This window comes from Adiantum capillus-veneris, chromosome 17 (genome assembly GCF_014529385.1).
Source record: "Adiantum capillus-veneris isolate H3 chromosome 17, ASM1452938v2, whole genome shotgun sequence".
NCBI lineage: Eukaryota > Viridiplantae > Streptophyta > Polypodiopsida > Polypodiales > Pteridaceae > Adiantum > Adiantum capillus-veneris.
Window position 1 is genome coordinate 89,350,906 of NC_140947.1, and position 23,870 is coordinate 89,374,775.

Consider the following 23,870-nt stretch of genomic DNA (forward strand, 5'->3'; position numbering starts at 1 on the left):
GGTTGCATTTACCTTTTTGAGGTTTACACACACCCGCAGTTTTCCGTTATTTTTGGGAACTACCACAATGGGTGCCACCCAATCTGTATGTTCAATTTCATAGATGAATTCAGCTTCCATTAGCTTGTCAATCTCCTCTTTGATTTGTTTAACAAATGTGTCATTATAAGTATAAGGACGTTGTTTGCTAGATTTTGCATCTGATTTCAAAGAAATTTTATGTTGGCATATTGATGGATCAACTCCTTTGAGGTCTTTATAGGACCATGCAAATACATCTTTATACTTCTTGAGAAGTTGTGTTAGCCGTTCTTCTTCTTCAGGCTCTAAATCGTTTGCTATATAGACCGGCTGAGGCTTTTCACCTGGTTCCGAGAGGTCTATTCTTTTTGCATTTTCTGGCCCATCGTAAGATTCTTGGTTGGTTCTTTCCCTGACTAGTGGCATCATGACGATTTTTTTGTCATGGATGGTAAATTTCCGATAGTGTGATGGTACATTCATGTTTCCTTTTTCTGACTCCCCTTTACCATCACTATTTTCTTCAGTAGTCCATATCTCACATAAAGACCGTTTCAGTTCTTGGTATTTCTGTTTACGCTCCAGTTTGGTCCACTCTTGGTCTTTTGTTGTTTATTTTTTTTATTTTTGAGATTTTTGTGATTTTGTTTCTGTTTTAGCTTTTCGTTCCTGTTTTATTTCCTCTCGCGTTCTTTCCTTGCGATCTTTTGAGAATCTTCATGATATGTGATCTTTTATACAATCCTTTGCTTTTACAAGCATCAAATAGTGAGTTTTACCTTTTATCCTGGGCATCAGGTTCTTTCTCGCTTTGTTTTCTGCTCGTTTCCTCCTATAGCGTTCCTGGCGTCTAGGGTGCTGATTAGCAAAATCATAAAACTTGATATTCTCGGTTTCCCTTCCACGCTCACTTGAGGTGCCTGAACACTCATTATCTGCGTCATCATTGACTTCCAGATGTTCAGAGTTGTTATAAAACTCTTCTTGTTCTAGTGGTTCTATCGTCTCGTCTTCTCCTAGTATAATGCTTACCATGTAGTAGGGTAGCACATCATAGCTATCCTTATCGCAAAATTTTGTTGTTGGACTATCTGTAATGGTACAGACATCCAATGTTGCTAGTATGTGTTCCCATTCTAGAGGTTCCAAGGCATCTTCAGGGAAAGGTTACGGAATATACTCCTTGTCCTCTATCTCTCTTTCTAAGATGCATTCCTCTCTTCTTAAGCTTCCACAATGTGAAGCTCCGCACATCCATAGCTCTTTTTGTTGCCCTAACCATGCTGGGAGTTCCGATCCTACTACTGTAGCTGAATCAAACTCTTCCACAGGTGTTTGGTTCACATATTTGTAACTATGGTCTTTCAGGTATATTTTAGTTGTTGTCTCACCATGTGTGAGGTATATGTGGTCGTAACCCCAATCTTGGACCATCTTCAATTGTCGCATGAATGGTCTTCCCAAGATGATCTCATAATTGTTCTTTTTGTCGAAATCGACTATCGCAAATGTATGCTCATACTCGATTCCACACGAAGTAACAATTACCTTTTCTAAGAGTCCTAGAGGCTTCTCCATGAACCCATTTGCCAATTGCAATTTCATTTTGGTAGCTCTCAAAGCTGGTTTTCCCCATTTTTTCCAGATTTCCTTGGTGGCGATAGCAACTCCCACTCCACTGTCAAGAATAGCTTTGGTAACTACTCCTTGGAATTCTACTGGTAGTGTGGTGTTTCCATCTTCTCCCTCGCAATACTCTCCAACCTTATTTAATGGTACTGGCCTAGTGTTTAGTTGAGGCCTGTCCAACTCTCTGATCCCTTCCTGTAGCCTCAAGGTGGGGTCTTTCACTCCAAATTTTTCTAGGCATTTATCTACTGTGGTCCACATGTTTGGTCGTAACCTTAGGAGTTCTTCTAATGTGATTGTGCATGCCACCGGGGTGGACAATAACTCAATCAATCCTTGCGAATCCATCACTTTGTTAGAAGAAAGTCTTTGAGATGGGATTGCTCTCACTTCCGACTTGGCTTCATACTCTCCTAGGTAAGAGGGTAAAGTTCTCAGCGAGTCTGGTTGGCTGTGCCCCGAACTAATTGATCCCTAGTCTCCCCCTTGTGAATGTATCTCAAAGTTCATTTGTGATCTTGCCTCATATTCTTCAATAGGATGTAAGATTACATTCTTCTCTTTTCTTGTGCTATTCATGTGGTTACTCATCTTGTTAGCCTCGTTGGCCTCACGGATTTGCTTCCACATATCATCTAGACTGTTACAGTCCTTAACCATTTCTGTCAATGTTTTAGGTTGGACCCCATCACTTGCCTCATCTGTTGCGTTTGGCACTATGATAGGCTCTCCTCTGGACTCATAGGCATTAGTGAGTCTTTCCTTTGTTTCTACATGTTTCTCTAAAGTTGGTTGGATAGGGGTTAGAGCTGGTGCCTCATGCCAATTTGCAGGTTTACCCAGCGGGTCTTCCATCAATGATTGAGTTGTTTCGATCATCTTTTTACACATTTCCAACCTTTCTTTTTCTATTTCTGCATATGTAAAAGTCGTCCACCTTTGCTCCTGGGTTTGGTTCTTTTTTATTCTGGCTTCATAAGCTTTTAGAAGCGCATCCAACTGCTCATTTACCTTGTCTGCCAATAGAGATCCTCCTGATCCTGTACTTTTGGGCTCTGCTATTTCCTTGGGTGCTATGGTTGTCGTGGTGTGTGAGCTTAAGCTAGCTAGATCCTCTAACCGCTCTAATCTATCCTTTGTATGTTTTAACTCCTCAGATAGAGCTGTTTTCTCTCGTTCTTTCCTGGCTTTCATACGCGCCTTTCTAGCTTTCCAAGTGCTTCTCTGATTTTTTGTTTCTGAACTTTGGGCATCGGTTTTTGGCTCTTCAATTATGGGTTCGTTCGTCATTCTTTGAGCTTGGCCTCGTGTCACTGCCTGAATAGGTATGATTGTTTCATTTTTCGACCCTCCACTAGAAGGTACTGTTTCTAGCATGTTCAAGGTGGTTTTTGCTCCTTTGCTCGGGTTTTTAGGGCAATCGGGAATCAAATGAGTAGTAATCCTGGTAGGGGTGGTTGTTGCCCCAACACCGGTTGTGCTCTTTCTACACCTACAGGTCCTGGTAGGTTGCCTGCTTGATACCTAGGCATCGGTGGAACTTGAGGAGAAGCTACCGGAGCTTGGGGAGTGTAAGGTCTCTCTCTCACATATCCCTTGTTATAATAACATTCCTCGGTCCCATGGTTTGTCCATTTTTGTTCAATAGCACACCACTTGGGCTGTTTAGCATGGGGTTTGGTGTACAAGTTAATTTTTTTTAGCACTTCATCTACAAGCAGCTCTTGGTTTACAACTACTTCTCCTTTCGGTGCTGTCTTAGAAGACTTGCTTCCACTTTGTTGTGAAGATGAATTGTCGTCAAGGTCCTTGAACTCCCCCTCTTTGTAGAAAACACAATTTTCCACAAGGTAAAGAGCCTCCTTGGTCAACTCATTCAACGCCGTGCTCCTCTTCATATGTAAGTCTTTCTGGAGATCCGCATTCCTTAGTCCTTGGATAAATATAAGCATAAGTCTGGAATGAGTTGGCAGTTCTTCCACAGGATAGAACTTAACATATCTTTTTAGTCTTAGGGCTGCCTTTTGTACAGATTCTCCATCTTTCTGTTTGAATTTATGGATTTGTGAGACGGTATTATGAGCTATCCCCCTTTGTGAGAATTCCTCGATAAATTTGTCAAACACTTCCTCCATAGACTCAAAGTCTCTACGATCTACAGAGTCAAACCAAGTGGCATCATCATCCTCTAGGGTTAGTCCAAACCCTGCAAATTGGGTAGGGAAGTCTAACACCTCTTCGGCTCTAATTACACGCACAAAGGCTGCTACATGATCTCTTGGGTCTTTGTTTCCTTTGTATTTCTTGTTTACCCATTTTTGCACTTGAGAAGGTCTAATTCTACGATGGTCTACAAACCTCATCATTGGATCTCCTCCCAATCGATATACCTCCTCAGGTTTTCTGTAGTAGACTAGTTCCTCTCCCAGTGGTGCTCCTAAGCCATAATTTCTAATAGTTCTCGCCAGAGATGGTTCATCTCTTCGAACTCGTTCTAAGGGTGGCCCTCCAGGCTCTGTTGACCCTTGAGTCTTTGGCTTACTCTCTCCTTGATACCTTGAATAGAGTGGTGGTTCTTGCAAATCCCTTAACCCTCATGCGGCTTGATAACCATCTCGGTTTTGGTCTTGTTCCAATGTTGCACTCTGTCGAAGCCATGTATGCAATGATGGGCTGGTTTGCTGGTTGGTTTTGGTTTTTGAATGCCTGTGGTCGGGTGGAATGTGAGGTGGCGTCATAATCTTATGAACAAGGATTCGTTGACTTGCTTCGGGTGTAGGTGGCTCTTGGCACTTCCTCAGGGGCATATGCTGATGCTCCTGTTGCCCTTTCTACCTCCTCTGGGAGAATACGTTGGTATTCTCGCCCGTATCTATCAACAAAAACTATACCCTTCCCCATAGAAGTTTCATAAGAGAATAAGTAAAGAACCTTGTCTTTGCTTAATTCGTTTACGTATGGTTCTTTGCTGCTAAAGTAAGCGACTATACCCTCACTCTCATGCTTGTAGATTCCCACGTTCTCATTATAAGTTGGAACCCTGGTTGTTTTCTTATCATACATAAAAATAGCTCCGGGCCGATCAATGTTTGGTGGCGGTTCTTGAGCTTCTGAAACCATTTTCCCTTTCGCCACATTATCTCCATATCTGTTGTAATCTTCAGGGTTACTGACTATTAGATAGTGGTTCCCCTTTTCGTCTTGGAATCTATCTCCATCATCATAGACTCGGATTATCTTCAATCTCTGTGTTGGCCTCTCTTCGATACAAATGCACTTGCGTCCTCGATAGTCAGAATAGACTAGGGCTCCCCTCGAGTTTGTTCCCTCTAAGAAGATCACAGTGAGCTTGGAATCATTCAAAGGATTTCGGGAGGTGCTTCCTCCTGGCATTGGTCCGTCATAGGTGAAACCTCCTGGCTGTTGACTACCCATCATGAAGAAATATTTGTATGACAAAGTGTCAATATCACTTCCCTCCTCAATAATCGGTGCTAGTGGATCTAGCCTTGCCTGAGTTACACTCTCCTCAGTGGACACTAAGCTACCTTGGTCACCTGCCACCTTCTGGTCTCTAAAAATGTATCTTCCTGATCTTAAATTCATCAAACTTATCAATGCAATTAATCACAAATCCAACCACTCACCTGGCAAAGGATCAGTCTACGCACAACTTCTTACTTTGTTGTTGCTGAATATACATGTACACAAGCGTTTATTTTCGGCAATCGAATCAAAGCATTTATCTGTTAGAGGTTATCTTAGTAATGATTGGTATAACTGGAAAGTTAATCTCAACCACTATTGTATTTTATATACTGCTGATGTTCTGGATTAGGTCTGCTAGTCTGGAACTGTACTTCCCTTGGATGTTGGTCAATTTACGTGAAAAAGTCTGAATTCAGTCTTTGCTCCGTCAAATGGACAAACAAGGTCCAAATTCACTTCTAAAAGAAGTTCTGGAACCCTTGAGCCAAATGGAATCTCACTGTCTAAGCCCAATCAAATTTTCTCTTCAATAGGCTCCAGTAGACATCCTACGCGTAGGATGTCTCCTGCTTTGTTTTGCCTAGATTTTTGCACTATGGATTCCCCTTGATGTGCTGAGTCTACAACTGTTTTTACTTTTTGATTTGGACACCTATAAGCTGGTCAATGAGTCAAAAATTTGTTCCGACAGCCTATTGCTGATCTCGATCAGTCTAACCAACTCCAATTTGGACCAAAATTGACTAGGGGGCTTGCCTTAGGCTATACAACACCTTGCTATGCCCACTGTCGGTATCTGGCTTCAATTTCTTTCTTTAGACATCCTATGCGTAGAATGTCTTTTTCATCAGAATGGCTTCAAATTCAAAACACGGGCTCCCCTTGAGTTGCTGATCACTTTGGTATGCTCAAAATTTGGTTTGGAGTGCAAAATCACACAGAAGACACCCTACGCGTAGGATGTCTTTTTGGCCTGTTTGACCCCAGACTTAACCCACAACTTCCCCTTGATGTCAGCAACCCAGTGGTATGCTTAGATTTTGGTTTGGATTTCAAAAGTCCCCAATTTTAGTTGTTCTTGTCTTTTTCAGTCAAAAGTACTAAAGTCTGCTTTGAACCCAATTTTCTCACCCAAATGAGATGAAACCCCTCTCAGTCACTCAATATATGCAAGTCATGCTCACGCAGCCATCTTATGGTTTTGGTCTTAAAATGATGCTTTGACATAATTTGGGTAGGATGTCTGGCAATTTCAGTCTCTCTGGCCTTATTCTGTCAAGATATGGTCAAATTTCCACTTTCTAGTTGAAATTAGGGTAAACCACACCTTCTGAACACACTGGTCAACTCAAAATCCCAAAATTCCCACCAGATTAGCCTGTAGACATCCTACGCATAGGATGTCTCCTGGCTTGAAATTAATTTTTTTCCTGACAGAAATGCTCCTGATGCTCTGCAGCTCTATCAGAAACACTCACAGTAACTTTTTGGACTTCACTTAGGCTTTCAAACACACTTTTGCGTCTTTTTGCGTCTTTTATAAACTTGTGATGAATTTACCAAGCAAGTATACATACATGAAGTGCTCTAGATCCTGAATCATGATGTCCTACTTACTCTACTCCTACTCATCATGTGAAATGGTGATAATGGTATTTTGGTTGCTTTCTGGCCTCTCCGGACTCTCAAGCTCTCCTCTCACCGCTTTTATCACTCCAACTCCTACTCAAGAACACAACTAATACCTAAAACTATCTTAGTCTACCTAATTCTACCTAAGTCGAAGGATCTAGGCCAGAAACACGCTTCCTAGACTCCCTCTAAGACCTAGAGAGTCCTCCACCCTCTAATCCTATCTAAATGTAAAACGAGACTCTTGGCAAGCCAAAAATCCTTATCCTCAAGGATTATTCTCGGTCACCTACCTAAGGTTTTCGTCCCCGGTAGCGGCGCCAATGTTGGACGGATACACCGTGACGGACGTCAGCACAGGGAGAACTCACCTAACATATAATGTCAGCTAAGGACGAAGCTCGACCCGCAAGCGCGTGGAAGCAAGCATAAGGTGTCAACCTACACTCGACCGACTCCTAACTAATTCCTACAGAGGTCTCTACCAATTGTCTAAGTCACAGCCTTCAAGAGTGCATAAGAGGAAACTTCCTACAACGCGGTCTAAAGCCGAACACCTATCAAACAATCTTGAAACACCATAGAACTTGAAGGATACCCTACTAACACCAATAGGTCGCTCTCCCTAAGGTCTATGAACCAAAACCCCAACCCAAAATACCCGGTGCAAAATCACGTAAGATTCTAGCCGAAATTTGCAGGTCTTTGTTTCCAAAATCTAAAGTGCCTAATATGTAGCTCTACTCAATTTGAACGCGTGGATATGCTGCAATGCAAAATCGGACAACGTATGCTCACCAAATCACCAGATGAAGCTCGTAGAAGGAGCTCGCAAAACCGGACCGTACGCGCTCACTGTAGGTATCGACGCGTAGCTCTCGTCGGGGGCAATACACTGCACTTCTCCGCACTCGATTCTGACCACCGGTGCACACGTAGCATCAAGATGAAGCTCACACTCTCTCTCGTACACAGTACGCTCACTCACAGACTTCAAAAACTTGTTTTTAAAAATGACAAAAGGTCCTCCATTACGGTCAAAAAGTGGTATAAATACCTTACAATTCTCAAACCCTAAAGTTCCAAAATCAACCATCTACTCAATCTAACTATCAAAACTGGGATACAATCTGGAAACTTCTGTAAGCCTCAATATTTACAAGGTGAAAAATCAGGTTCCTCAATAAATGAATAATTACAAAAAATGATAATCTTCCGAGTAGTTAGTTTCCGTGGGGCGTGTCCAGCTTCTAACACAGGTGGCATCCTGTTTTGTATATAGAGTGAACCCTCGGGCGTTAGCCTCTTCCTCATTGGTCGAGCGCCACTCTCTCTCTAGAACTGAAAGGCCCAAAAGTGAGTCTAACTTTCTCCTAATGCGTCAATGATTGCATGCTATACCGCAATAAGCACGCACATGCTACCTCATGTCCCGTGTGCAGGGAGGCATGATACAAGACAGGAGTGAGTGGGGTGCACCTACCCCGCAAGGTATTGAGACATTTTTCATTAATTCCTCGCATTCAACACATGTTTAGAAGAAGGTCTATCGTGGAGCTTCTCGCGTGGCACACCAACCACCGCTCAAATGATGGAATGATGTGTGCCCCTGCCGATTCACCTGCATGGAGGCACATTGAAACTCAATGGCCAGAGTTTGGGTTTGAGCCTCAACACTTGAGGCTTGGGATAGCAAGTGATGGTGTCAACCCCTTCGGCACTAAGTCTACTTCATGAAGCACTTGGCTTGTGGTGATCATCAACTACAATATTCCACCATGGGAGACAACCAAGAAGGGCAATATAATTCTTTCCTTGCTTGTGTCAGGGAAGTAAAAAGTGTCAAATATTGATGTCTACCTCGAGCCCCTCATCAAGGAGTTAGAGGAGTTATGGAGAGGGATTCCTATTGTCAATGTCTCACTTGCAAAGGGAGGGAGAGAGGACATTGTGAGGGGAATCCTTAGGTGGACTATGCACGACTATCCTGGGCTTGGAGAGATTTTTGGTAACCCCCTTTCCTCTATCTCTCTCTCTATCTTTTCCTCTCTCCCTTTAGTTCACTCATCTCTCTAATGATATGATATGTATGCAAGGTTGTCCACATCGGGGCACAACGCATGCCTTACTTGCGGGCCATCATTGGTGACAGAGAGGTCCAATTCCTTGCGCAAGGTAACCTATCCAAACAACCATCATTTCTTACTCCAAGGGCATAACAAGCACAAGGCTTCAACAAATGGGAAGACCCCTCTAAAGCTCACGATGGCAAATTAGGCAACCACATGGGAAGAGCACCACAACAACAATCCGGCTCCGTGTCCTCCACCAAAACTTTATGTCAAGGTATTCCATATTTTTAAGGCTTCCATAAATTGGAAGGACTTAAAAATGCAACACCTCTTGGATCCCATGCACATATTCAAGAATGTAGTCCAAAAACTATGGGACCACATTATTGGCAAGAAGGACTCTTTGGGTGTGAGGAAGGATTTAAGGCTTTTAAAATGTCTCTCCACCTCTGCTACTCCACGTCGTGCCTCAAATGGAAAGATTCTGTTTCCTAAAGCACCATGGATGCTAGCCAAAGAAGAACTAGACAAGGTAAAGGGTACCATTGCCTCTATTCGCACACCAATAGGATGCATGAGGTCGCTAAAGGGATCTTTCACAAAAGTGAAGAAGGGTGGAAGCGTTCAATTGTATAGGTTGAAATCCCATGATTGGCACAATTAGATGCACCCTATTCTATCTATAGTTTGTGTGTATGACTTTCACTCACTTTCCCTTCCCCTGATTTACATTGTAGTTCATTCTGTCGGTGAGTATGTGTATATGTCGGGACAAGAAAGTCAGGGACGCTATTTTCAAACTAGGAGATATAGTAAGGTACACCACAAGACTCCACTCAACTATACCTTTTTTATGTACGTAATAATTTCAACTACGGTGTATCCTTGTTCTCTTTCTTGCAAATTTGTGAGCTCCAAGGAAATCGAAATAGATGCTATCCTACTACTCAAACACTTGCAACAGAAACTGTGTGTGCCATTGAAGATGCATTTCCTCAATCGGTCCTTCTTAGTCAAATTCACCTCTTGGTTCACGTGGTGGAGGAGATCGCTATAAGTGGAGTAGTGCACGCATGATGGATGTTCTTCTTAGAGAGGTTTTTAAAGACTCAAAGATTTTGTGCGGATAATGTCTCAACCAGAGGCATGCATGGTAGAAGGGTGGATCGTTCAAGAGGCATTTGTTCACATATCATATTTTGCCACAAGTTGATCCTTCAATGCCTCGCATGTGGTTAGACGAGGAAGATGCAAGGATGACTTCACACTTGCCAAGTGGAAAGGGAAAACTACTTAACATGGATCTCTAAATCTATCTCGAGGGGTCAATAATGTTTGTATTCTCAATGCAAAGATTATGACCAAGTGGGTTAATTTGTGGACATTGTTACCATATACATGTGGTAGTGATGTGTGTGAACACACTAGGACCGCCGGGTCATTCTTTCCCTCTTTAGGAGGTTTTTTCCCCCGTGCATTGTATATACGCCCATCACTCCATGGCTATCTATCTTTCCATTGCACACTAAGTAATACACTCTCTTATGTGCCTTGAGATTCCTTCGTCTTCTCCAAGCTGTGTGCGTTTCTTTGCAACCCTAATTCCAACAATTGGTATCAGAGCAAGTTGCGTCCTCTCGGGTTTAGTTGCCAGTAGCTCCAACACACGCCTGCTCACTTTTTTTTATTTTTCCAGTGAGCTTTGGCTTTGGCGAGCGTTCGCAGGTCAACAAAAATTTTGGCGGAGCTCGTAGATCCTAGAATGTTCAGATTTTTTATTCGGGCTCATTTCGGCCTCCATTTCCACTACAGGCAGTACTGCACAGGCTATTTCGTCATTTTTTACAAAAATTTTGTCAGTGCCATTTTTTGCATAACAGGTGCCTTACAGTCTTTTACAATTTGTGCTATAAAGCACGTGTTGTTCCCGCTTTGTTTCTCCTCTTTTCGGGCAGTTTTCACATCAGATACATCATTTACCATGGCTGACAACAACACAGATGTGTTCAAGATGTTTGTTGCTGAGGACAGATTGGATGGGAACAATTACCCTATGTGGGCTTACATGATGCAACATGTTCTTGTGTCAAAGAGCGTCTAGAATATTGTGCAAGGCATTCATGTACATCCTCGTTCTGAGGATTTGAGGATGCAGGCGATGTTGAGGATGTTGCAGGTCTTGCTGCAAGCATTGCTGCATTAGAGTTGTTTTGCCTACGGTAGAACAATCTTGTTGGGATGTAAAGGATGCTCAGGCTCATACATTGATTGCGTTGTCTGTGAAGCGTACCATTTTTCCTCACATTTATTCAGCAAAATCTGCAAAACAGGCTTGGGATATTTTGGTTGGTCATTATGCAAGTCGTAATGAGGCTAAAATTGCTTTGTTGCGTAAAGAGCTAAAATTGAAGAATATGCATGAGGAAGATGATATGAACACTTTCCTTGCTGGTGTCAAGGATATCAATGAGCAACTTATTTCTACAGGTGAAGTCATTTCAGACAGTTTCCTTGTGCAGACTGTTCTTGATGCCTTACCAGATTCTTACCAGACTTTTGCTAGTACTTAGAAACTTATGACCCAAGGAAATCCTGAAGTTTTCAAGCTTGATGCATTATGCTTGCAAGAGTCACTTTCCAGAAAAAACAGGACTAGACAACATGCAGTTGAACAAGCTTTTATTGCTTCTCAAAGAAAGGGTGGTAACAGCAATGCAGCCACTTCTTATGGTTCTGTTGCGAGTGACAAAACTTTTGTTCCCAATGCTTCTGCTAGCAGCACTTTGTCTGGAAATTCTGGTGATAAGGGAAAAAAGAAGATGCGTTGCCATTATTGTAAAGCTAATGATCAAGCAGTGTCCTAAGTTGAAGGCCAAAGAGGGATAAGAAGAAAGAGGGTGGTTCCATTGCAAATGCTGGTTCCACTACCAATGCAGCCATTGTTGAGTCTTCTGTGAAAGGAGACTGTGTTGCTGATGTTGATGCAGAATGGGCTTTTAGTGCAGAGTGCACTTACAATCCTGTTGTCCATGATGCATGTATGTCAGTTGCTACAGATTCACATGTGTGGTATTTCAACAGTGGTGCTACAAAGCACATTACCTCACATCATGAATTGTTCACCTCTCTCGAGTCTGTCCCTCATGGGAATTCAATCACTTGTGCCAACAATGCCTCTTATCCGGTTCAGGGGGTTGGAAAGATTGTGCTTACATAGATATACATACATATACATATACATGTACATATACATAGATATACATACATATACATATGCACGTGAGAGCCGTATTACTGAGTGTGTGTAGCAGTTTTAAATCTATATATATATATATATATATATATACGCAAACGAACACTAACTGTTCACAGACTAACAATTCTAGAAAAGTACAGTGGCTTTGCACAATAATTTATTTGCAATTGAAAATAAATTTTGTACAAGGTAATGAAGATAACAAGATACAGCTCAAGAATCCATAAACCCAAAGTCTGGGAAAATTTGCATCACACTAAGAGATCCACCATTTGTTAAGAACTGGACATTTTAATCAAGGAAGGTAGCCCTCACCTGCACCCATAGCCACAAGAAAACAATTCGTTAGCACGTGACTGTACGCAAGTGATGCTGGGCATCCCAGTTGTTATCCATGTCACCATTAAAAAAACATAGTTCTTAACTCGTAATTTGTTCTTTTTGATAAAGAAGGTTTTTTTTTTAAAAAAATAGATCCTTGGCTTTTCTGCCAATCTGATACAGACGATACCTACCCCCATAGAGTAGCCATATATTACTACTGCAAATGGGAATTCTTTCACACTTGTTGATGCACTTTATGTACCTAGGATCAAGAAGAATCTTTTGTCTGTATCTGCACTTGCTAGACTTGGACTTTTAGTCAAATTTGTAGATGACAGATGTACAGTTCATGATCTCAATTTTGGTGATAAAATTATTGCATCTGGACTTTTGTGCCATGGGCTATATAATCTCACTTTGTATGATAAGTGTGGATAAAATTTTGCAAAATGCAGTTGCAAATCAAGGGCTATTTCAGATGCAAAACTTTGGCATGCACGTTTTGGTCATCCGAATTTTTCCAGTTTGTTGCATTTACAGAAATCTGATATGGTTGCTTCTTTGCCGCCTCTTAAAGCACCTCTCAAACATGTTTGTGAAGGTTGTATTTTGGGTAAGATGCAGCCTTCGACGTTTCCAAAGGATGGTTCAGTTAGGGCCACATGTAGATTGCAGCTTGTGCATAGTGATGTTTGTGGGCCCATGCAAACTCCGTCCTTGGGCAACTACCTTTACTTCCTGACTTTCATTGATGATTACTCTAGGCATGAATGGGTATTTTTGCTTAAAGCGAAGTAAGTTTTTATGTGATTCAAACAAATTATGGCTATGGTTGAAAATGTATCGAAATGTACTATGGGCACCCTCCATTTCGATCGAGGGGGAGAGTATACATCTCATGAATTTAATGCATTTTTGGCTAGTCATGGGATAAAACACCAATGTACAGTGCCTTATACACCTCAGCAAAATGGTGTTGCTGAGAGGAAACACAGGTCACTAACGAAAATGGCACGATGCATGGTCAAAAGTTAAGCTTTGCCGCATTCTTTATGTCTTGAGGCCATCATGTGTACCACTTATGTACTAAACAGGTGTCCTACGAAATCTTTGCAGTCTATTACTCCATATGAAGCATGGCATGACAGAAAGCCTTCTATTGAGCACATGTATGTTTTTGGCTATTTGGCATATGCTTTGGTGCCACAAACACAGCGTAGAAAATTGGATGATAAGGCTGTTAAATGTCTTTTTGTTGGTTATAGTGCTGAAAGCAAAGGTTACAGGTTGTATCATCCGCAAACAAAGCGTATTCTAGTTTCACGAGATGTCGTGTTTGTGGAAGATTCTTTTCAGCCCTCCCTTGTTGTCATGTACTAGAGACAGTAATGTAAGCTCACAGAACATTTATGGCACTTTGTTGCCGCCTTTTAGTGGTGGAAGTTCGAATGTAAATTCCAGTGAGGCAAATGTACAGCCTATGGGGGTTTTTGAAAATGTTACAGATTAGCCTATTACTAATGAAGATGTACATGATGTACTTGATGAGGAAAGGACTGAAAATGAGCAGGCTAGAGGTATAACACCATATTAGAAAGTTTAAGACTTTAGAGCCAGTTTGGGAATCACCAATGTCTCGAAGATTTTCCCATATCGACAAATCTCAAACTATTTTTAAATACCAAAGCCTTCCACAAGGTAGTACTTGAAAACATCTTCCAATCCATTCTCTCAAAACATTGGCTAAGATTTGACTATGTGGTCAAATCTAAAGCTCTTGTTGAAAGTGGGAATTGAAAAACTCCCAAATTCACTAATATGATGTTGTATGCCAAAATGGCTGGTGCATACATTGCATGACAGTAAATTGGATGCACCTTTGTCTAGTCGTACTTGTTCAAGCTCTCGCCATGCATCTTATGCATCAGATTGTTATGCTTTGGCTGTGTCTAGCTTACATGATGTTGAGGAACCTCTGTCTTTTGATGAACCACAGAATTCAAAAAAATGGATGGTTGCCATGCAATTAGAATATGATGCATTTATAGAAAATGACACATGACTTTATGTGATTTGCCTCCTGGCAAAAAGGCCCTTGGTACAACGTGGGTTTACAAGTTGAAACGCAAGCCAGATAGTGAGATCGATCGCCATAAGGCTCGAATTGTTGCAAAGGGTTATGCACAGCAAAAAGGCATAGATTATGAAGAGACTTTTGCTCCGCTCCCACTTGCCGTATGATTATTGTGCATTTTCTATGCTACGTTGCATTTATACGCCTGTATATTATAAATTTTACGTATATTATGGATTTATACATTGTATATCCGTATTATACATGCATATCCAAATAAAAAGGAGTTTGATCAAAGTATTTTTCGATCGAAGTATACTTCGATCGAAATATATTTGTACTTATAAAAAAAGAGGCACCGCGGCAGTTCGAACGAACTGCTGCAATTGTGATTGCTAGAGAGATAGAGATAGAGTTGCTAGAGCTTTAGAGAGAGCAGTATACAGCAAGCACAGCACATCCACAGCGAGCCACAGAGTAGGTAAATTTTCTTTTAGTGTTTTTTTTTTTTTTGCAGTTAATTTGTTAACACTGTTGTTGTGGAGCTTTGCTCGCACCTCAATGTTAGTTTGTATTTTGTTTTTTACTAGTGTTGTTGCTGTGGAGATTTGCTCACACCTCAGTGTTAGTTTCCAAGTTTAGACACCTGTCCTTGGCTGTGTTGATCCTCGTAACACACTGCAAGGGGGGTTAGACTTTGGACACTTTGTCCTTGATTGTTGTTGACCTCCGTATCGCACTTCAAGGAGTAGCTTAGGTTGTATAATTAGACTTTCCGTCCCTGGTTGTTGCTGACCACCGAGTCGCACTACACGGAGGAGTTAGCTATCATCCATCTTTTCTTCCTAGTTATTGCTGACCATTGTGTCGCACTATTGGAATATTGGATTTTAAAAAAATAGATTCCTCATCTTTGGTTGTTGATGACCACCGTGTCGCACTGCAGGGAGAGGTTTAGGGTTATCAAATCCATCATCCTTGGTTGCTGCTGACCATCGTGTCGCACTCCAAGGAGATTGGATTCAATAGATTCCTCATCTCTGGTTGCTATTGACCATCATGTCACACTACAAGGAGAGGTTTAGGACTTTTATATCCATCATTCTTGGTTGTTGCTAACCATCACGTCACACTACAAGGAGATTGGATTCAATAACTTCCTCGTCTCTGGTTGTTGTTGACCACCGTGTCGCACTGCAGGGAGAGGTTTATGGTTGCCAAATCCATTGTCCTTGGTTGTTGTTGACCATCATGTCGCACTCCAAGGAGATTGGATTCAATAAATTCCTCGTCTCTGGTTGCTGCCGACCATCGTGTCGCACTGCAGGGAGAGGTTTAGGATTTTTAAATCCATCGTTCTTGGTTGTTGTTGACCATCGCGTCGCACTACAAGGAGATTGGATTCAATAACTTCCTCGTCTCTTGTTGTTGTTGACCACCATGTCGCACTGCAGGGAGAGGTTTTGAGTTTTTAAATCCATCGTTCTTGGTTGTTGTTGACCATCGTGTCACACTGCAAGAAGATTGGATTTAATGAATTCTTCGTCTCTGGTTGCTGTTGACCACCGTGTTGCACAACAAGGAGAAGATATAAATTATACATTCTTCAATCCTGAATACTTTAACCATCGCGTCTTTCATTAATGTTGTTATTATGATGCATGAAATTTTTAGATCTTTCATTACTGGAGGTTATTATTGGCCATGAAATGTTTTTGTTTAGCTTTATTAACAATCATATATGTCAAATTTTTATCTATTCTGGATTTACCTTACTTATCTTTCCTTCATGTATGTTCAGGCTTCAGTCATGGTAGAGACAAAGTTAACGCGTCAGCATCGCAAAATTATTAGTGATGCTCTTATTTTGTCTCTCTATGGAGCTTCAGACGATCATTTTCGACGAGCATTTGATCCACTGCAGGCAAAGTTCGATGATTTTGTGATTGAACTTGTGGAACATTGTTAGCTGAAGCTGTGCAGTGCATTCCCAGTTTCGTTTGACCCAGCTCTGTGCACTAATGGAGTGATACATAACACAGTAAAGCAATTATTAGGCCAGATCATTAGAAGTTTTGAAAGTATGGTTCATCCAAAAATCAAAACCAAACCTGGAATCAAAGAGCGAATGCAGCTTGTAGCATAGCTACATTCAGAATTGAAGAGCAAAGATAAGATCGAAGGCTCTTCAAAACGTCCTAGGATAGAAGAGGATGTACCTCCTTCATTAGGTGCTCAATCGTCCGCTGTAAACCTGGATGATACGATGTGTCCTCTTGCCCTACACTTACTTGGGGAGGATTCCATCTTTCACTTGCAAGCACCCCAATTAGGTGAAGGACGTTTTGCAAATGTGAAACAAGTATCAGTGGCTCATCCTCTCTTCAAATATCCCGTCTATGCGGCTACGATATACAAAGACCCAAATAGGAAGCAAGCCGACATTGCAAATCGTGCTAGAGGAGGCAACTGCTACAACTGTTCAGCATTGTGGCATGATATTTCCCCGTGCTCTTGTTCGGTATAGCAGAAGGCCTATATTGATCTTCAAGCTTTGGAATGGAGGTCATCTTGAGCAATGGATTTAGGCATGTCATCATGATGGAAGAAAGCCTGCAATCAGAGGGTTCCAACACACATCTGGAACTGTACAGCAGTTCACAGACAACATTTGCCAATATGCAATGCTCTTCTACAGACAATTAAATTCGTGCATAGTCACGAATTTCTTCACAATGATCTACACACTAGAAATATTCTACTCCATTTTGGCGAGCGAGGAGTGTATGCTGGCATTGCAGACTGGGGACAAAGTACACCATCAAACACTTTGGCAACATTTCCCAAGCTGCCAAATCTCACCCCTCAATGTAGAGCTCAATTTGAGCAAGATTATCCATGGACTGCCCCTAAAAATATCAGCACCAATCCTCCTCCATTCACCAAGGCATCTAATATATATAGTCTCTTTTATATTCTTAGGCGCTTGCTTACATGTATTCCAGAGCCCACGGAAGTTCTCAAGCGCGAATTTTTGCGCAATGTAAACAAACATCTTGCTAGTGGAAAATCTCCCAAACCATTAGATAGACCTAAGATATGGGATTTAAGCCTTTGTTTGAATGGAAGCCAAAATGTTGGCTATCATATTGTAACTGAATCTGGCTTGAGACCTATTGATGATTAAATCGGTAATCAACTTTTTTGGCATTGATGGTGTCACGTGTGCAATGTGTGGTGTCACGTGCGCAATGTTTTTAAAGTTCTTCAAGTTGAAGCTTTAAAGTATTTCAAGTTAGACGCTCAATTCTTTAAACCATCTCCCTTTTTCAAGTGCTAAAACTTGTCTCGCTAAAGTTTATTATTTTGCATCAGTTATGGAAGATATTGCTCCTGACCAGAATGCATAGCAGCCTAATGATCCTTTGCTTAATCATGCATTGGCTCAACAAATTTACAAAGAGAAGAGATTTGGGTGGCTCAAGGAGATCTCAGTGCTTTGGTTGCAACCCAACAAGACGAATCAGAACTTCAAGGGGAGCCACTGAATTACTGGCAATGCAGACAGTTATGCTCGAATCACTTCATACGCAACACATTATTTCGAGTCAATGGAAATGCTAAGGCTTCTTCTCCCTTGAAGGTTTCAGATTTGCAACACACTGTCCTCGCACGAAATATCCTTGAAAGATTTATCCAAGTGTACAGATCGCCACCAAATAATGATCAAGTGGCAATTTACTTTGTGCAACAATGTTATTGCTACTATGTATTGCGGCTCAAAGTTTGGAACGATCATCCCACTATAGGAGGTGTTAGGAAAGGGCGCCCAGCCGAGAAGATAATTCATGCACGGAAAGCTAATCAAGAAGACCCTCCTCACAAGAGAGGTTACACATATTTGCCCGAAGAAACTGCGGTTATTGAGCAACTTGCAACCCAAGGCGTGGATTTGGCAAGTCAAGGAGAGACCCCAGCCATGTTGCACGCTTGTATAGCAGAGCTAGAAAGAAAGTTGGCATGGTAGGAGGCAAGGTATGGGCCGGTTAACAAAAAAGAGATGGGCAATGCCGGCCCAAGTGATTCAGTTGGCAATTCAGAATTTCGTGTATCTGATCTCTTTGGAGAACAAGCCCATGATTTAAATTAAATCTCCCAAACAGTACATAGCTCTTTTTGTATCTTAAATCTCAAGATTAGTAATTAAAACCTCTTTTTGATATGTAAATCTCTATTTGTTGGAACAAATGGATGTGACAAATGTTGTTGCAATTGTGTAAGTTATGTTCTCTCTACTACCCTCTTTTTAACAATGAGAGAGAGAGAGAGAAGGTATGGATTATAAATCTAAACTCCACATAATTTTCGCATTGCAAAATTAATTGAGAATATAGTACAAACTTTACAGCTCATCCGTCCCCTCCATCACAGGCACCATGTCATCAATTTCTTCGACATCTGAACATTCCGGATCAATATCTTCCGGGTCCCATTCCATTTCATCATTGGAGTTGAGCTCATTTGCAACTGCTTTGTGTGTTTGGAAGCGCCCAAAGCTTTCTTCTGTGGCACGTGTGGCTGCCGGGTTTGTATGGCCTAGTCTACATAGGGATGTGCATCATTGGTGTAAAACATGCAAGGAATGTCAAAAGGCAGGGGAAAGGAGGCTCACATATGAGCCACAGACTCCTATTATCTCATATGGACCATTTGAGAAATGGGGAATTGATGCTATTGGGCCTTTGCCAAGGAGCCAATCAGGTAAATTTTATATCATCATGGGTGTGGACTACATGACCAGGTGGGCTGAAGCAGTTGCCACCACCCGGATTACAGCTAAGGAAGTGGCTAAGTTCGTATTTGAAAACATTTGTTGCCGTTTTGGCACTCCTCTTGAAATAATTTCTGACAGGGGACCAGGTTTTAGAGGAGACCTTGTAGGAGAGCTAATGGAGAAGTTAGGTATCTCACGACGACACTCAACTCCCTACTACCCACAATGCAATGGTTTGGTGGAAAAGGTAAATGGTATGATCTGCAATATCATCACTAAACATGTAAACAATCACAAAAGTGATTGGGACAAACATCTTATGGCTGCACTTTGGGCTTATCGCACTTCATTTCACACATCCCTTGGGTTCACACCATATCACTTGGTGTTTGGTAAGCAAGACATTTTACCCATTGAAGTACAATTGGCTAGTCTCAGGGTGCTAGCTGGGCAGGTGGAACGTCCTAATGCTCATCTCCACAACCACATTCTTGATCTAGAGAGGCTTCAACTAGAAAGAGAAGATGCTATCAACTATTATGCAGCACAGGCAGAGCAACGTCGACTTACCTTCAACAAGGGACTTAGGGCAAAAGGTCTCAAGAAAGGTATGTTGGTCCTATGGTATGATAACAGGTTTGACACTAGGAAGGATAAAAAGCTTTCACCCAGATGGGAGGGGCCATTTGTCATTAGAAAGCGCTACGCCAATGGCAATTACCGATTGATGGATGCAGATGGTAGGCTCCACAAAACACGTGTCAATAGATGGAGGTTGCAGCAGTACTTTTTGAGATTCGATCAAGCACCTATGATGGAAATCCTCGAAGAGGGAGACTCCTCCACCTCAATTGAAGAAGAATCAAGTACAACGCTAGAGGCATGAATACCTCTAGCCTTAGGGGGAGGGCTAATGAGGCAAGATTTTCTATGCATGGGAACCCCCCCATATATCTTTGCCCTTTTACCAAAATATTTTCTATTATATAAGTTACTTTTGATTTTTCTTCCCTTTTTCACAAACGTTTTAGCCTTTATTAAATAAATAAGACTTATACTAATCAATCATGATGTAGCATAAATAAGTAAGCTTTCTTTGTTGATCTCTCTTCTGACCTTAAATATTAAATATATATATATTCTAAATTACATTATATATTTTAGTATTTTCTAATATATTTGTCATGTATATATATTATTCCACCCTACCAAATATTTTATTCACTAGTTTTCATTTTCAAACCTCAACCCCACTTTCAAATTTCAATAATACCTCCATCTAGATGATTGCCAATCTTTTCAAAACTCTAGGTCATGTTTTCATACACATGAAGGAGCTTACACTTGAAGGCAAGAGAGAAGTCCACTCAAAGGGGACCACCAAAAGACCTTTGCAGCCACAAATAATACATTATTTGGCTGAATTTTTTAAGTAGAGAAGAATCCCGAACCTGAAGGAGTGTTCAACATGAAAGATGTAGTTCGTGATCTCAACTTTTAGCTCAATTTTTTTCAGAATTTTTGGAGTTATGAATGCGGAGCTATGGTTTTTGTGGTGGACCCCAGTTTTCTCGTGTAATGGTGACACAAGCCATCCCCAATTTTCTTCCCTCTAGAATGGCTATGGTTCTACAAGTCTTCAAGCATGATTACAAGAGACAAGGCTCTTTTAATGAGGTCTTGGCAAGTTTAGAGTGATTCTATCACCATTTTTGGAGGATCCATCCTCATCAACAACTATCCACCTTCGACAACCTCTCTTATAAATTTCTTACCACTCTCTTCTCTCCCTAATAAACTTATGTCTAGCCAAAGCTAGACTATTGTAAATATCTCCTATCCTCTACATCCTACCCACATTCTCTCTTCTTCTTTCTCTATTGACTCTGATATTTTAAATAATGAGGAGACAAGATGGGAGCCATAGTCACATGCACCCCATTTTCCTAGTCACCAGAGTGGGACACTCACCTCAATTAGAAATATTGCTAAATCCTCCCCTCCTTCCCTATATAAGGAGTCCATGAGAGCTCACTAGGGAGAGAATACACACACACACACACACACACCTATCCATACACACCCTTGTGCTACGTGCTTGTAGCATGAACCCTAATCACATAATCACAACACCATCACCATGCACAAAAAATGAGCACCATACCTCACACCACTTGTTATTAAGGATTGAAGGCAAAATTTCAAGAAGAAGAAGGGTGGACACACTCATGATATTCCTTGCCATCAACTCCCATCTCTCCATTATGCCTCCTACAATCTTGTTCCCTTCTCATCTTCTTGCCATACACTACCTATTGTATTCATCTTTTTCAAGCAATCAACACACTCCATCTTGGTGCCATACCTTGTGTCGCTTTGGATACATCTCATTGTGAGTATGTTATATGCTTGTTCCTTGCCATTTTTTTCGGCTTATGTTAAGGTGTGCGGATTCGCCACCTTACACACACACACTCTCTCCCTCTCATATTCCTATCATCTTGCTACTTCCATCTTGAGGTGTGCGGATTCGCCACCTCTTGTATGAGAAGTGAGCATACTTGCATGTTTCCCTGACCTCATTATCTTCCTTACTACATGCACGAGTAGCGAGCCCATTCTCACTCACTCACCACTTCTCTCACCTTATTCTCCGACCACCCCATTCCACATTTGGACGTGGATCTTGAAATTTTTTTCCATGGCATGTTTCATTGTGTATATGTATGCATCGTAGCCGCATATCTTGCTAGGTGGTGCCCCTATTGTGTACCTCCCATGATGAGGCCATTGTGCATAGTCTTGGTGTAGAGGCCACCGGGTCTATTTTTTCACTTCCGCCTCTCAGCACCTCTTGGACAAATCAACATCACATTAATCAATGGTTTCTTCTGGAAATTTGTCCAATCATCTAGAGAAATTGTGCATCCATACGCCGGCACAAAATCAAGAGTTGTGCGCTGTAAAATATTCTTTGATGTTGTTTTTACTTTATCTAAGTATTCTGTACGCATCTTATTATAATCAGGAACCACAAAACCCCTCTTCACCGTGCTCATTAAAGCATCTTTGAAGATAGGATTTTGAATGACATTAAAAGGAATTCCACATGCAACAAATGCTTGAGTCCACTTAAGATGGAGTTCAAGCAGCCATTGTTTCCCAAATGCCTGTTGCAAAGTAGGATCACTTGGTGCAAATTCTCCTCTAGTCCATGCTTCACTTTGGCTTATGTTAGCAGTAGAGCTTCCGGTAGGATTAGAGCTACAATTCCCAGTAAAGGATGAATGGCACCCTCCTTGACGTGTTCCTTGACCTGTAGTAGGGGTTGAGTGAGGGTTTTGATCATTCTCGAGCGTCATCTCGATGTCCCTAGCCATATATCGAGCCATCATTTTGGGACCTCCCTTTTTTTGGCCTTCAAGAATTCTCTTTGCCTTGAGCGCCCACTCGGGAAATTTTTCAGGAATACCTTTTGGGGGGTATTTGCAAGCTAGCACGTTTCTAGGGATTTTGAAAACATGTTCTTTTATCCTTGAGCGTTTCCACTAAAATTATGGCCGCAGGTCTTACACCTCAGCTTTGATGTATTCTTCTCACTGACCAATTCATCTACGTAGTTCCACTCGTATCCTTTCACCATCTTCTTCAGATCTGCAAACTCAAACAGAACTAGTTACTAAAGGCACATCTAAAATCAAACTCTAATACCATTTACACTACTCTATTCATCAACGTTTTCTACTTCTTTAAATTATAAATACCAAAAATAATTTTTTCTCAAGTGTGAGCTTTCACTTTACACATGAATCATGATAAATAAATCTCTTAATCTATCTCAATAACTTCCAAGTGTGAGTAAACTCTACACAAAGCAAGATATCTTTAAAAGACCTATCTAAATTTCCTCCAACTGTGAGTGTAACTCTACACGTGGCAAGCAATCAAATTCACTGCTCTGTAAATCTCTTCTAGGTGTGAGAATACCTCTACACAAAGAGAGAGATTATTATTTAATCTACCTAAATTTTCTGTAGTGTGAGTATTACTTTACACATGACAGTCAATCATTAGATAAATCTAACGTAAGTTACTTACAGGTGTGAACATAGTTCAATACACAACAAGTAACTCTTAATTTTAACTATTTAACTAAAGTTACTTCTAAGTGTGAACATAGTTCAACACAAAGCAAATAACCACTAACTTTAACTACCTTGAATCACCTCCAAGTGTGAGTTTCCTCTACACAAGGCAAATAATCATTAACTATCTTACTTAACTTACCTCTCAGTGTAAAACATACTTCACACAGAGCAGGTAACTCAAAACTCCAAAGCCTATAAAAATAAATATATCCAAGCTCTAAATTTTCACTAGAAAAAATAGGCATATTTAAACTAGCATTTTTATATTTTTCTTCGTGTTGTAAGGCTCACCTATAGGTGAGATGAGGGAAGAGAGATCAATGGAATGAGCAAAACAGTCCGTTTCAGCGTATATAAACAAATTTATTTCGATCTAATTAATATTTCGATCGAAGTACTATTTCGATAGAACTAATATTTAGATTGAAATAATATTTCGATTGAATTGCTG